Source organism: Pristiophorus japonicus, unplaced genomic scaffold (assembly GCF_044704955.1).
Source record: "Pristiophorus japonicus isolate sPriJap1 unplaced genomic scaffold, sPriJap1.hap1 HAP1_SCAFFOLD_190, whole genome shotgun sequence".
Lineage (NCBI taxonomy): Eukaryota > Metazoa > Chordata > Chondrichthyes > Pristiophoridae > Pristiophorus > Pristiophorus japonicus.
Window position 1 is genome coordinate 140,959 of NW_027251590.1, and position 13,397 is coordinate 154,355.

Consider the following 13,397-nt stretch of genomic DNA (forward strand, 5'->3'; position numbering starts at 1 on the left):
CAATTCTCCTCTCAACCTTCTCTGCTCCAAGGAGAACAACCCCAGCTTCTCCAGTCAATCCACGTAACTGAAGTCCCTCATCTCGTGAATCATTCTTGTAAATATTTTCTGCACCCTCTCTGAGGCATCACATCCTAATGTGTGGTGCCCAGAATTGGACACAATGCTCCAGTTGAGGTTGAACCAGTGTTTTACAAAGGTTCATCATAACCTCATTGCTTTTGTACTCTGTGATGCCTAGGATCCTGTAAGTTTTTTAAACTTCTTTCCCAACCTGTCCTGCCACGTTCAGTGATTTGTGCCCCTATACCCGCAGGTCTCACTGTTCATGCACCCCCTTTAGGATTGTACCCTTTAGTTTATATTGCCCCTCCTCATTCATTTAATCATGTTTCTCTAATTTTATTTCTTAATTCAGATTCACGGCCTCATTTTATTTCTTCCTCCGAGCCTCTCAACTTCATCTGGCAGCGTAATGTTGGCGAGTGGTGATTGATTGCCCTGGGAACCAATAGGAAGAGAGCTCAGAGGCCGGAGGATCCAGGGAGCAGCGTCTTCTGCAACCAATCGCGGTGCTTGAGGGGTGCATTCTGAGTCGGCCAATCAAGTGAGTTTGTGCTTTTAACAATTAATTTTTTTAAAGTTAAGTCGAGATTTCTTTTGTCAACAAAACAGTTTAACATTTGTCAGTATTTTATTTCCCTGGAGTTCCTATTATGAGTTTCAGACACTTCAGTGCCAAGTGGACCAGGTGTTTAAAGGTCATTCATTTCCCTCTTTCCATGTCGCTGTTAGTTAAAGGGACAGAGATTGATTTCCCCTCATTATGTATTTGTAGTAGTTAAAGTAACATCCTTCCTGTTGGTAGTGAGTCACATTATGTGCTGAGCACGATGGCTGGTGGCATCAGCCTTTAAAATACTCAATCCTTTTGTTCAAATCTCTCCAGGGCCTCACTCCTCCCGATCTCTGTAACCTCCTCCAGCCCACCAACCCTCTTAATAGTTTGTTTTCTTTGGAACAGAGGAGGCTGAGGGGAGACCTTAATGAGGTGTATAAAATTATGAGGGGCCTAGATAGAGTGGTTAGGAAGGACCCATTTCCCTTCACAGAGGGGTCAGCACCCAGCAGAACTTTTTAGCCAGTACGTAGCAAGCCCAACAAGAGACGGGGAAGTCCTGGACTTAGTATTAGGGACTGAAGCTGGGCAGGTAGAAGGGCTGTCAGTGATCACAATTCAGTTAGATTTCGGGTAGTTATGGAAAAGATCAAAGATAGACCAGGAATAAAAGTTCTCAATGAGTGAAAAGCCAATTTTACTAAGCTGAGATGTGATTTAGCCAAAGTGGACTGGAAACAGCTACTTGAAATGGTGAGAGATTGGGAAATGTTGGTGTTCAGAGGGACCTTGGTGTCCTTGTACACTAATCACAAAGTGAATATTCAGGTACAGCAAGTAATTAAGAAAACAAATGGTATGTTGACCTTTATTACAAGAGGATTTGAGTACAAGAGTAAAGATGTCTTACTGTAATTATATAGGGCCCTGGTGAGACTGCAGCTGAGTATTGTGCACAGTTTTGGCTGCTTACCTAAGGAAGGATGTACTTGTCATTGAGGATGGCAAGGAAGGTTCACCAGACTGAATTCCTGGGATGGGGGGATTGTCCATTGAGGAGAGATTGAGTGGACTAGGCCTATATTCTTTCGAGTTTAGAAGAATGAGAGGTGATCTTATTGAAACATACAAAATTCTTACAGGGTAGATGCAGGGAGGATGTTTCCTCTGGGGAGTCTAGTACCAGGGGTCCCAGTCTCAGAATAAGGATTTGGTCATTTAGGACTGAGGTGAGGAGAAACCTCTTCACTCAGAGGGTGGTGAATCTTTGGAATTCTCTACTCCAGAGGGCTGTGGAAGGTCAGTCGTTGAGTATATTCAAAACAGAGATCGATAGATTTTTGTATATAAAGGGAATCAAGGTTTATGGGAATAGTGCAGGAAAGTGGAGTTGAGGTAAAAGATCAGCCGTGATCTCATTGAATGGCAGAGCAGGCTCGAGGGGCCGAATGGCATACTCCTGCTCCTAATTCTTATATTGAAGGTAAATCAGTCTCAGAGCAGTGGGAGGCTTTCAAGGAGGAGGTAATGAGGGTTCAGAGGAAGTATGTTACCTTAAAGAAAAAGGGTGGGACTAATAAATCTCGAGCCCCCTGGATGTCAACATAAGAATTAGGAGCAGGAGTAGGCAATAAGGTCCCTCGAGCCTGCTCCACCATTCAGTAAGATCATGACTGATCATCGACCTCAACTCCACTTTCCCGCCTGATCTCCATATCCCTTGATTCACCGAGAGTCCAAAAATCTACCTCTCTCAGCCTTGAATAGACTGAGCATCCACAGCCCTCTGGGGCAGAGAAGTCCAAAGGTTCACAACCTTCTGAGTGAAGAAATTCCTCATCTCTGTCCTAAATGGCCTACCCCTTATCCTGAGACAGTGCCCCCTAGTTCTAGACATTCTAGCCGGGGGAATCAACCTCTCAGCATCTAACCTGTCAGTCCCCTTCAGAATCGTGTCTGTTTCAATGAGATCACACCTCATTCTTTAAACTCGAGAGAGTACAGGCCCATTCTACACAACCTCTCATCATAAGACAGCCCACTCATCCCAGGAATCAATCTGGTGAACCTTTGTTCACCGTCTCCGAGGCAAGTATTTCCTTCCTTAGATAAGGAGATTAAAACTGTGTTCAGTACTCCAGGTGTGGTCTCACCAAGGCCCTGTACAATTGTAGTAAGACTTCCTTACTCTTATACTCCAACGCCTTGCAATAAAGGACAACATACCATTGACCTTCCTTATTGCTTGTGTACCTGCTCGCTCACTTCCTGTGTTTCTTGCACGAGGACAGCCAAATCTCTCTGAACACCAACATTGAAAAGTTTCTCACCATTTAAACGATATTCTGTTTTTCTATTGTTCCTACCAAAGTGAATAACCTCACATTTCCCCACATTATACTCCATCTGCCACCTTACTGCCCACTCACATCGTCTATCGATATATCTTGCAGACTCTTGTGTTCTCACAACTTACTGTCCCACCTAGTTTTGTATCATCAGTAAATTAGGATACATTACACTCGGTCCCTTCATCTCGGTCATTAATCATAAAATCATCAAAATTTACAGCGTGGCAGGAGGCCATTTTGGCCCACTGTGTCCGTGCCGGCCAACCAAGAGCTATCCAGCCTAATCCCACTTTCTTGGTCTGTAGCCCTGTAGGTAACGACACTTTAAGTGCACATCCAAGAATTTTTTGGAGGGTTTCTGCCTCTACCACCCTTTCAGGTAGTGAGTTCCAGACCCCCACCATTCTCTGGGTGAAGACATTTCCTTTTGTATCTTCTCTAAACCAATTACTTTAAATCTATGCCCGCTGGTTGTTGACCCCTCTGCCAAAGGAAACTGGTCATTCCTATCCACTCTATCCAGGCCCCTCATAATTTTATACACTTCAATCAGGTCTCCCCTCAGCCTCCTCCGTTCCAAAGAAAACAGACCCAGCATCTCCAATCTTTCCTCATCGCCAAAATTCTCCAGTCCAGGCAACATTCTTGTAAATCTCCTCTGTACCCTTTCCAGTACAATCACATCTTTCCTGTAATGTGGTGACCAGAACTGCACACAGTATTCCAGCTGCTGCCTAACCAGTGTTTTATACATTTCAAGCAAAACTTCCTAGCTCTTGTATTTTATGCCTCGACTAATAAAGGCAAGTATTCCATATGCTTTCATAACCACCTTATCTACCTGGCCTGCCACCTTCAGGGATCTGTGGACCTGCACCCCAAGGTCCCTCTGTTCCTCTACACATAGAAACATCGAAATTTACAGCGCAGAAGGAGGCCATTTCAGCCCATCATGTCCGCGCTGGCCGACAAAGAGCCGCACGGCCCTTGGTCAGCAGCCCTGAAGGTTACATATAAACCTATGACAGAAAGGCAAAGAGCACCCAGCCCAACCAGTCCGCCTCACAACTGCGACACCAGTGTCGTACCATTTAATGTGTATTCCCTTGCCTTGTTAGACCTCCCCAAATGCATTACCTCACACTTATCTGGATTGAATTCCATTTGCCACTGTAATGCCCCCCTGACCGGTACATTGATATCTTCCTGCAGTCTGCAGCTTTCTTCTTAATTCTCAATCACACAGCCTATTTTAGTGTCACCTGCAAACTTCTGAATCATATCCCCAACATTCAAGTCCAAATCATTGATATATCCCCAAAAAAAACAAGGGACCCAGCACTGAGCCCTGCGGAACCCCACTGGATACAGCCTTCCAGTCACAAAAACACCATCAACCATTACCCTTTGCTTCCAGCCTGAACCAATTTTGGATCCAACTTATCACTTTGTCCTGGATCCCATGGGCTTTTATTTTCGTGACCAGTCTGCCATGTGGGACTTTATCAAAAGCTTTGCTAAAATCCATATATACTACATCATACGCACTACCCTTATCAATCCTCCTTGTTACCTTCTCGAAAAATTCAATCAAGTTAGTCAGACATGACCTTCCCTTCACAATCCATGCTGAATATCCTTGATTAATCCATATCTTTCCAAATGAAAATTTATCCTGTCCTTCAGGATTTTTTTTGAATAATTTTCCCACCACTGGGGTTCCGGGGTGGTTGTAATTTACCAAAATTCCCTGGATTCTGGGGAGGTCCCAGCAGATTGGAAAACTGCAAATGTAACACCCCTATTCAAACAAGGAGGCAGACAAAAAGCAGGAAACTATAGACCAGTTAGCCTAACATCTGTGGTTGGGAAAATGTTGGAGTCAATTATTAAAGAAGCAGTAACAGGACATTTGGAAAAGCAAACTTTGGTCAGGCAGAGTCAGCATGGATTTATGAAGGGGAAGTCAGGTTTGACAAATTTGCTGGAATTCTTTGAGGATGTAACAAACAGGGTGGATAAAGGGGAACCAGCGGATGTGGTGTATTTGGACTTCTAGAAGGCATTTGACAAGGTGCCACACAAAAGGTTATTGCACAAGATAAAAGTTCACGGGGTTGGGGGCAATATATTAGCATGGATAGAGGATTGGCTAACAAACAGAAAACAGAGTCGGGATAAATGGTTCAATCTCTGGTTGACAATCAGTAACAAGTGGGGTGCCGCAGGGATCAGTGCTGGGACCCCAACTATTTACAATCTATATTAACGACTTGGAAGAAGGGACTGAGTGTAATGTAGCCAAGTTTGCTGACGATACAAAGATGGGAGGAAAAGTAATGTGTGAGGAGGACATAAAAAAGCTGCAAAAGGACAGAGACAGGCTCAGTGATTGGGTGAACATTTGGCAGATGGAGTATAATGTTGGAAAGTGTGAGGTCATGCACTTCGGCAGAAAAAAATCAAAGAGCAAAGTTATTATTTAAATGGACAAAAATTGCATGGTGCTGCAGTACAGCGGGACTTGTGCATGAAACTCAGAAAGATAGTATGCAGGTACAGCAAGTGATCAGGAAGGCAATGGAATCTTGCCCTTTATTGCAAAGGGGATGGAGTATAAAAGCAGGGAAGTCTTGTTACAACTGTACAGGGTATTGGTGAGGCCACACCTGGAGTACTGCGTGCAGTTTTGTTTTCCATATTTAAGAAAGGATATACTTGCTTTGGAGGCAGTTCAGAGAAGGTTCACTAGGTTGATTCCGGGGATGAGGGGGTTGACTTATGAGGAAAAGTTGAGTAGATTGGGCCTCTACTCATTGGAATTCAGAAGAATGAGAGGTGATCTTATCGAAACGTATAAGATTATGAGGGGACTTGACAAGGTGGATGCAGAGAGGATGTTTCCACTGAGGGAGGAGACTAGAACTAGAGGGCATGATCTTAGAATAAGAGGCCGCCCATTTAGGACTGAGATGAGGAGAAATTTCTTCTCTGAGGGTTGTAAATCTGTGGAATTCGCTGCCTCAGAGAGCTGTGGAAACTGGGACATTAAATAAATTTAAGACAGAAATAGACAGTTTCTTAAACAATAAGGGGTTATGGGGAGCGGGCAGGGAAGTGGAGCTGAGTCCATGACCGGATCAGCCACGATTTTATTGAATGGCGGAGCAGGCTCGAGGGGCCGTATGGCCTACTCCTGTTCCTATTTCTTATGTTCTTATGTCAGGAAGCACTTCCTCACACAAATGGTGAGAATCTGTTTCTCTTGGCTCGCGAGTCCAGAACTAAGGGTTATAGTCTCAGGATACGGGCTCGGTCAGTTAGGACTGAGCTGATGAGAAATTTCTGCACTCAGAGGGTCATCAATCTTTAGAATTCTCTACCCCAGAGGATTGTGGATGCTGAGACATTGAGTATATTCAGGGCTGAGATAGAACGCTGTTTGTACACTGAAGGAATCGAGGGATACGGGGATAGTGTGGGAAAGTGGAGCTGAAGTACAAGATCACCCTGGATCTTATTGAATGGCGGAGCAGGCTCGAGGGGCCGTATGGCCTACTCCTGCTCCTATTTCTTATGTTCTTAAAGTGTTGTGGAAATCCAGAACTCCGTTCACCATAAAACTGAGGCTGGGGGCCAATTGAAAATTCCAAAACGGTGATTGATCGATTCTTCTTAGGCAAGGGTATTTAGGGCGATGGAACCAAGGCAGGTAGACGGAGTTAAGATACAGATCAGCCATGATCTAATTGAATGGCGGAACTATGTCTCAGTCACACTGGGTGTAAGAGATTCCGTAACCCCTCACCAACAGTTCTTGACTTCAGGATTTATAAGAACAAAATACTCTCGGCACTGGGTTTTGGCTCAACCTTAAACTTGTACCTTTATTGAACTTGTGTTATTCCCCAGTACACAACCTCCCTGAGATTTAACCGGAATAACACAGAACCCACAATACAAAACCGCGACACGAGGTTACCTGAAACCTAACATGAAATATCACAGTTTAAAACCCTTCCGCGATCGACTGTGATTATAAAACTACTCGGACAAATTCCCCGACGGTTTGACTGAAACTTATAATCACCCACACAGCTGGTTGTTCCGGTGTCGATTGTAGGCCGGGATAAGGCGACCACCCTGCATCCTCCTTCACTGCACTGCCCTCGCTCCGAAGTGGTCCTCTTTTTATGGGGCTTCATAATCACAGCATCAAACATATTTGCTGCTGTTCCCCTGGTGACTCTTCCGATAGTTAATTACCTCTGGATCATCAGTGTATTCCCCTCCCTGGCCCAGACAGGAACATGGTCAGCTCTCCTGCTGTGTAGTACAATGCAAACCCTCCTTGGGAACAGACCTGGCTCCACAGATGAGGAATGTGTGAATGTCCCTCTTCCTGGAGTATAATGTTGGAAAGTGTGAGGTCATGCAAAAAGTCAAAGAGCAAGTTATTATTTAAATGGAGAAAGATTACAAAGTGCTGCAGTACAGCGGGACCTGGGGGTACTTGTGCATGAAACACAAAGGGATAGTATGCAGGTACAGCAAGTGATCAGGAAGGCTAATGGTATCTTGGCCTTTATAGTAAAGGGGATGGAGTATAAAAGCTGGGAAGTCTTGCTACAGTTAAACAGGGTATTGAAGAGGCCACACCTGGAATAGTTTCCATATTTATGAATGGATATACTTGCTTTGCAGGCAGTTCAGAGAAGGCTTACTGGGTTGATTCTGGAGATGAGAGGGTTGAGTAGGTTGGGCCTCTACTCGTTGGAATTCATAAAAATGAGAGGTGATCTTATTGAAACGTGTAAAATTATGAGGGGGCTTGACAAGATGAATGCAGAGAGGATGTTTCCACTGATGGGGGAGACTAGAACTAGAGGGCATAATCTTAATAAGGGGCTTATTGAAACGTGTAAAATTATGAGGGGGCTTGACAAGATGAATGCAGAGAGGATGTTTCCACTGATGGGGGAGACTAGAACTAGAGGGCATAATCTTAATAAGGGGCCGTCCATTTAAAACTGAGATGAGGAGAAATTTCTTCTCTCAGAGGGTTGTAAATCTGTGGAATTCGCTGCCTCAGAGAGCTGTGGAAGCTGGGACATTGAATAAATTTAAGACAGGAATAGACAGTTTTTTAAACGATAGGGAATATGGGGAGCGGGCGGGGAAGTGGAGCTGAGTCCATGATCAGATCAGACATGAACTTGTTAAATGGCGGAGCAGACTCGAGGGGCCATATGGCCTATTCCTGCTCCTATTTCTCATGTTTTTCTTGACAGGGACCAGTGAAGGTGTGCATGGCCGGCGTCTGATGCTATTGCCTGTGTTGATTAGATCGATGGCAGGTATCCTGTATCATTGTCTCTGATGATGTCCTTCCAGTCTCTCAATGAGCCATCGTTTCGCTGCGATGTTAGAATGAAGCCCTTACTGTATAGCCCACCCTCTGGGTGTTTGTACTGGGGTTTTGTTTTTATTAACCAGTCCCACCATCCGTGGGTTTTATATTCTATTCTACAGTTCATTTTATAGTTAGTTGGGGGGGCGGGGGAGTGACAGATCCTATACATCCCTCACCTTCAATATATCAGTCACACTGGGCGTTACCTTTACCCACTGAGCCATTGGGAGGAGGGAACCAGTGACCCTGCTGGAAAATGTAGGTGTGAGGCCTCAGGTGAGGACAGCGGAATAGCCAGTCGAAATTCACTGTCGAGGTTCACACACGGAGTTTGGGCACATGGGTCACATATTGGAGAGAAACTATTGAGTATCGTACTGAACCCAGCCAGAGTCAGCACCTTCAGAGGAGGAGAGGGAGGGTAATCAGTGAATGTAGAACTGAACCCAGCCAGAGTCAGCACCTTCAGGGGAGAAGAGGGAGGGGAATCAGTGAGTGTAGAACTGAACCCAGCCAGAGTCAGCACCTTCAGGGGAGGAGAGGGAGGGGAACCAGTGAGTATAGAACTGAACCCAGCCAGAGTCAGCACCTTCAGGGGAGGAGAGGGAGGGGAATCAGTGAGTGTAGAACTGAACCCAGCCAGAGTCAGCACCTTCAGGGGAGGAGAGGGAGGGGAACCAGTGAGTATAGAACTGAACCCAGCCAGAGTCAGCACCTTCAGGGGAGGAGAGGGAGGGGAACCAGTGAGTGTAGAACTGAACCCAGCCAGAGTCAGCACCTTCAGGGGAGGAGAGGGAGGGGAACCAGTGAGTGTGGAACTGAACCCAGCCAGAGTCAGCACCTTCAGGGGAGGAGAGGGAGGGGAACCAGTGAGTGTAGAACTGAACCCAGCCAGAGTCAGCACCTTCAGGGGAGGAGAGGGAGGGGAACCAGTGAGTGTAGAACTGAACCCAGCCAGAGTCAGCACCTTCAGGGGAGGGGAACCAGTGAGTGTAGAACTGAACCCAGCCATAGTCAGCACCTTCAGGGGAGGAGAGGGAGGGGGATCAGTGAGTGTAGAACTGAACCCAGCCATAGTCAGCACCTTCAGGGGAGGAGAGGGAGGGGAATCAGTGAGTGTAGAACTGAACCCAGCCATAGTCAGCACCTTCAGGGGAGGAGAGGGAGGGGAATCAGTGAGTGTAGAACTGAACCCAGCCATAGTCAGCACATTCAGGGGAAACATAGAAAATAGGTGCAGGAGTCGGCCATTCGACCCTTCGAGCCTACACCGCCATTCAATATCATCATGGCTGATCATGCAACTGCAGTACCCCATTCCTGCTTTCTCTCCATAACCCTTGATCCCTTTTGCCGTAAAGGCCACATCTAACTCCCTTTGGAATATATCTAATGAACTGGTCTCAACAACTTTCTGTGGTCGAGAATTCCACAGGTTCATAATTCTCTGAGTGAAGATGTTTTTCCTCATCTCAGTCCTAGATGGCTTACCCCTTATTCTTAGACTGTGACCCCTGGTTTTGGACTTCCCCAACATCGGAAACATTCTTCCTGCATCTAACCTGTCCAATTCCGTCAAAAATTTATATGTTTCTATGAGATTCCCTCTCATTCTTCTAAATTCCAGTGAATATAAGCCTAGTCGATCCAGTCTTCATATGTCAGTCCTGCCATCCTGGGAATCAGTCTGTGAACCTTCACTGCACTCCCTCATTAGCAAGAATGTCCTTCCTCAGATTAGCAGACCAAAACTGCACACAATATTCACTGTGTGGCCATCACCAAGGCCCTGCACAACTGCAGTAAGACCTCCCTGCTCAGATACTTAAATCCTCTCGCTATGAAGGCCAACATGCTGTTTGCCGCCTTCACCGCCTGCTGTACCTGCATGCCAACTTTCAATGACTGATGTACCATGACATCCAGGTCTCGTTGCATCTCCCCTTTTCCTAATCTGTCACCATTCAGATACCCTCCAGTCCATAGGAACTGATCCAGAGTCGATAGACTTTTGGAAAATGATCATCAATGCATCCACTATTTCTAGGACCACTTCCTTAAGTACTCTGGGATGCAGACTATCAGGCTCCGGGGATTTATCGACCTTCAATCCCATCAATTTCCCCAACACAATTTCCCGCCTAATCAGGATATCCTTCAGTTCTTCCTTATCACTCGACCCTCGGTCCCCTAGTACTTCCGGAAGGTTATTTGTGTCTTCCTTCGTGAAGACAGAACCAAAGTATTTGTTCAATTGGTCTGCCATTTCTTTGTTCCCCATTATAAATTCACCTGAATCCGACTGCAAGGGACCTACGTTTGTCTTCACTAATCTTTTTCTCTTCACATATCTATAGAAGCTTTTGCAGTCAGTTTTTATGTTCCCGGCAAGCTTCTTCTCGTACTCTATTTCCCCCTCTTAATTAAACCCTTTGTCCTCCTCTTTTGAATTCTAAATTTCTCCCAGTCCTCAGGTTTGTTGCTTTTTCTGACCAATTTATATCCCTCTTCCTTGGATTTAACACTATCCTTAATTTCCCTTGTTAGCCACAGTTGAGCCACCTTTCCCATTTTATTTTTACTCCAGACAGGGATGTACAATTGCTGAAGTTCATCCATGTGATCTTTAAATGTTTGCCATTGCCTATCCACCGTCAACCCTTTAAGTATCATTTGCCAGTCTATTCTAGCCAATTCATGTCTCATACCATCGAAATTACCTTTCCTTAAGTTCAGCGTGGTAAGGGAGTAAAAGATTATGGGGAATGGGCAGGGAAATGGAGCTGAGCCTATGAGTCATGATCTTATTGAATGGGGAACAGGCTCGGGGGGGGCCGGGGTGCCCACTCCTGCTCCTATTTCTCATGGTCTTATGTACCCAGCATGCCCCACAGGGGAGAATGTGCCACATCCAGACTACAGGAGCTCAGTGCGCAGGCGTGGTGCGTGTAATGATGGAGTCAACACGGGGTTCACACAGTTCCGGTCACAGGCTCAGGCTAACGGTAGCCATCTTGGTATAGGCAGTCAGTTTCAGCGTTCCGCCATCTTCATTGAGTAGCACGGCGCATGTGCTGCCATCTTGGTGCAGGAACAAGGTGAGCGATGTCAGTGTCTGTCGAAGAGAAACCAGCCACAGTCAGCACCTTCAGGGAAGGAAGGGGAACCAGTGAGCGGAGAACTGAACCCAGCCAGAGCCAGCACCTGCAGGGGAGAGAGAGAGAGGGGGGAACCAGTGAGTGTAGATCTGAACCCAGCCAGAGTCAGCACCTTCAGGGGAGCAGAGGGAGGGGAACCAGAATCTCTATCTGAACACAGTCAGAATCAGCACCTTCCAAGGAGGAGAGAGATGGGACGGAGGAGAGCCAGTGAGTATAGAACTGAACTCAGCCAGAGTCAGCAACTTTAGGGGAGGAGAGGGAGAGGAACCAGGACGTGTACAATTGAACCCAGCCAGAGTCAGCACCTTCCGGGGAGGGGGAAACTAGTGAGAGCACATCAGAACCCAGCCAGGGTCAGCATCTTTGGGGGAGGAGCCGGAGGGGAACCAGTGAGTGTCGAACTGAACCCAGCCAGAATTAATGGTTATAAGTGGGAGTGGAGGAGAAATAGTCCAGATATGTGTGATGGGTTTGGATTTCAGCACAGCAGGAGGGACAATGTGTGTGACAGGGATTTACAACTTTGGAAGAACGAGAGAGAAAAGAATGTTCCACGGAAACGAGATGTGTCTAACCTGATTTTCTGTCTTGTGTTACAGTGATGAGTTTTGTTATCTCCTTTTACAGTGTATTAGAAGGGGAGATTTTCATACAGGAAACACAAACCAAACATCACGTCAAGATCTGACGGAGTCAATCGATTCATCAGGACCTGAATATCATCGGCCTTTGAAAGTGGAAGGAGAAATGTTTGTCTGTTCTGTCTGTGAGAATAGATTTCAAATATCAGTGTGACTGGAAAAGCACCGAGACACACACACCCGAGTGAGTGTTCCAGTGCACTGTCTGTGGAAAGAGCTTTAACCAGTTACACAGCCTGAAAAAACATCGCACCATTCACAGCGCGAAAAAACTGTAAATGTGTTGTGTGTGTGGGCGAGGCTTCAACTGATCGTCGAACCTGGAGAGTCACAAGGATACCCGGACCATGAGAAACCGTGGGAATGTGGGGACTGTGGGAAGGTATTCAGATCACCGTCTGAGCTGGAAATTTATCGACGCAGTCACACTGGGGAGAGGCCGTTCACCTGCCCCGTGTGTGGGAAGGGATTCACTCGGTCATCTGACCTGCTGAAACACCAGCGAGTTCACTCTGGGGAGAGGCCATTCACCTGCTCTCAGTGTGGGAAGCGATTCACTGGGTCATCCAACCTGCTGACACACCAGCGAGTTCACAAGTGACTGCAGGGGTTGGAACCTGCTGTTATTGCTGCTGTTAATCACATCCCGACTGAACCATGTTCATTCTGACAGTTGGGGTTTGTTTCTGCTGATGTTAATAACCCTATAACTGGGCTGGACTTTAATATTCTGGATCTATTGCTGATGGTGTTCTCGGGGCTGCAGTGTCCATTTAAGAAACACTGTGTGTTATATTTCCCCTGAATTCAGCGACTCTCAATAGAAATTCAGTTTGCAATAAATTTATGAACTTTACTTTAATCTCAAACTGATCTTTGGTACAAAATTTACAATAGTGTCAAAGTTTACACTGAATAAAATCTCCAATTAGAAAGAGCTTGCTGACAATTCTTACTGACTTGCACATTACACACAGTGGCCCCTCCATTATCCACCAGAAAGAAGGAGAATGGGAATTGGTGGGGAACCAGTGTCCCCAAATGTTGCCCCTCCGTCTGGTGTAGCAATCCCCTCGGCATGGGAATGGAGACAAGTCCAGACCAAAACTGTGCAGTACTCCAGGTGTGATCTTACCAACGCCCCGTACAGTTGTAGCAGGACTTCCCTACTTTTATACTCCATCCCCCTTGCAATAAAGGCCAGCATTCCAT

At 46.1% G+C, this 13,397-nt stretch overlaps 1 long non-coding RNA gene across 1 annotated transcript in view; it reads left to right on the forward strand.

Moving 5' to 3' along the window:
• The window catches only part of LOC139243873 (uncharacterized), a 16,191-nt gene extending 3,090 nt beyond the window's left edge, over nt 1–13,101 (forward strand). Inside the window, exons 2-3 of the long non-coding RNA XR_011589737.1 lie at nt 419–607; nt 12,172–13,101. This is a non-coding gene — a long non-coding RNA (uncharacterized lncRNA). The remainder of the gene's footprint in view (nt 1–418; nt 608–12,171) is intronic.
• The last annotated feature ends 296 nt before the right edge of the window (nt 13,102–13,397 follow it).